This window comes from Vanessa atalanta, unplaced genomic scaffold, assembly GCF_905147765.1.
Source record: "Vanessa atalanta unplaced genomic scaffold, ilVanAtal1.2, whole genome shotgun sequence".
NCBI lineage: Eukaryota > Metazoa > Arthropoda > Insecta > Lepidoptera > Nymphalidae > Vanessa > Vanessa atalanta.
Genome location: NW_025919941.1, coordinates 1 through 2,500, shown reverse-complemented (window position 1 = coordinate 2,500; position 2,500 = coordinate 1). Strand labels below are relative to the sequence as shown.

At 46.7% G+C, this 2,500-nt stretch overlaps 1 non-coding gene across 1 annotated transcript; it reads left to right on the top strand.

Moving 5' to 3' along the window:
- Nucleotides 1-266: 266 nt before the first annotated feature.
- Nucleotides 267-2,168, top strand: LOC125076378. Its single transcript, XR_007120346.1, has one exon. It is a non-coding gene; the product is annotated as a small subunit ribosomal RNA (ribosomal RNA).
- The last annotated feature ends 332 nt before the right edge of the window (nt 2,169-2,500 follow it).

Sequence of the window (2,500 nt, the reverse complement as noted above, 5' to 3'; positions counted from 1 at the left end):
TCCGCCGCCGCCGCCGCCGCCGCTGTCGTCGCGTTATATATTATAGCGCACGCGCGCGCGCGTGCTTAAAGCGCGTTTGTGTCTCATATAAATTTTTATAAGAGTCAACCGTTAAAATCTATCGCGTCTAACGCGATCGACGATACGGTGAGACGCTCGTTTCATACTGTGCGTATATTGTACATGCATGCATAAGTTTGTGTGTATTTTATATGCGAATATGAAACGAGAAGAGTAATTGACGACTTCAACAAGTCTCGGTTAGCTCCCTGGTTGATCCTGCCAGTAGTTATATGCTTGTCTCAAAGATTAAGCCATGCATGTCTCAGTGCAAGCCGTATTAAGGCGATACCGCGAATGGCTCAATATATCAGTTTTGGTTCCTTAGATCTTACTCAGTTACTTGGATAACTGTGGTAATTCTAGAGCTAATACATGCAATCAGAACTCTGACCAGTGATGGGATGAGTGCTTTTATTAGATCAAAACCAATCGACGGAGGGCGTCTCGTCCGAAGCCGTTAATTTTGATGAATCTGGATAACTTTTGCCGATCGCATGGTCCAGTACCGGCGACGCATCTTTCAAATGTCTGCCTTATCAACTTTCGATGGTAGTTTCTGCGACTACCATGGTTGTCACGGGTAACGGGGAATCAGGGTTCGATTCCGGAGAGGGAGCCTGAGAAACGGCTACCACATCCAAGGAAGGCAGCAGGCGCGCAAATTACCCACTCCCGGCACGGGGAGGTAGTGACGAAAAATAACGATACGGGACTCTTTCGAGGCCTCGTAATCGGAATGAGTACACTTTAAATATTTTAACGAGGAACAATTGGAGGGCAAGTCTGGTGCCAGCAGCCGCGGTAATTCCAGCTCCAATAGCGTATACTAAAATTGTTGCGGTTAAAAAGCTCGTAGTTGCATTTGTGCGCCGCGCTGTCGGTGCACCGCATCCGCGGTGATACTGACACGTCTGCGGAGCATATCGTCGGTGAGCCGGCGGTTAAAACGCCGGTTCAATATCAAAATCCTATCGCGGTGCTCTTCAGTGAGTGTCGAGATGGGCCGACAATTTTACTTTGAACAAATTAGAGTGCTCAAAGCGGGCTCAAAATGCCGCTTGAATATTTCGTGCATGGAATAATAGAATATGATCTCGGTTCTATTTTGTTGGTTTTCAGAACTCCGAGGTAATGATTAATAGGGATAACTGGGGGCATTCGTATTGCGACGTTAGAGGTGAAATTCTTGGATCGTCGCAAGACGAACATCAGCGAAAGCATTTGCCAAAGGTGTTTTCATCAATCAAGAACGAAAGTTAGAGGTTCGAAGGCGATTAGATACCGCCCTAGTTCTAACCGTAAATATGTCATCTAGCGATCCGCCGACGTTACTACAATGGCTCGGCGGACAGCTTCCGGGAAACCAAAGATTTTGGACTCCGGGGGGGTATGGTTGCAAAGCTGAAACTTAAAGGAATTGACGGAAGGGCACCACCAGGAGTGGAGCCTGCGGCTTAATTTGACTCAACACGGGAAATCTCACCAGGCCCGGACACCGGAAGGATTGACAGATTAATAGCTCTTTCTTGATTCGGTGGGTGGTGGTGCATGGCCGTTCTTAGTTGGTGGAGCGATTTGTCTGGTTAATTCCGGTAACGAACGAGACTCTAGCCTGCTAAATAGGCGTCGTCATTTAGGTGTGCTCGATTTCGGTCGAGCAACTCACTGGCGGCGTATTAAAATTCTTCTTAGAGGGACCGGCGGCTTCGAGCCGCACGAGATTGAGCAATAACAGGTCTGTGATGCCCTTAGATGTCCTGGGCCGCACGCGCGCTACACTGAAGGAATCAGCATGTTCTCCCTGGCCTAGAGGCCCGGGCAACCCGTTGAAACTCCTTCGTGCTGGGGATTGGGGTTTGCAATTATCCCCCATAAACGAGGAATTCTAGTAAGCGCGAGTCATAAGCTCGCGTTGATTACGTCCCTGCCCTTTGTACACACCGCCCGTCGCTACTACCGATTGAATGATTTAGTGAGGTCTTCGGACCGACACGCGGTGGCTTCACGGCCGTCGGCGTTGCTGGGAAGTTGACCAAACTTGATCATTTAGAGGAAGTAAAAGTCGTAACAAGGTTTCCGTAGGGGAACCTGCGGAAGGATCATTAACGTAAATTATCAATCTCGAAAGAGTGCGATAATGAACGATAATAAAATTCTAAAACACAAATATCGACGTTCGGAATGTGTCGTTTCGATGCGAGGACGCGATTCTCACTCTCTCTCTCTCACACAGCAGTGTGTCCGAGTCAGAGTCCAGAGTCGTGTAACGCGTCCTATTCTGATATTTTTCGATGTCGATTTCGAGGAAAGTACGATGTGTTAACGCACATCGTCATCTTCAAATAAAATGTATATTTCTTTTTTTTTTTTTTGTACTTTTTTTTTTTTTTAACTTTTTTTTTTTTTTTTTTAATTTTTTGAATTTTTTCTCTGTATA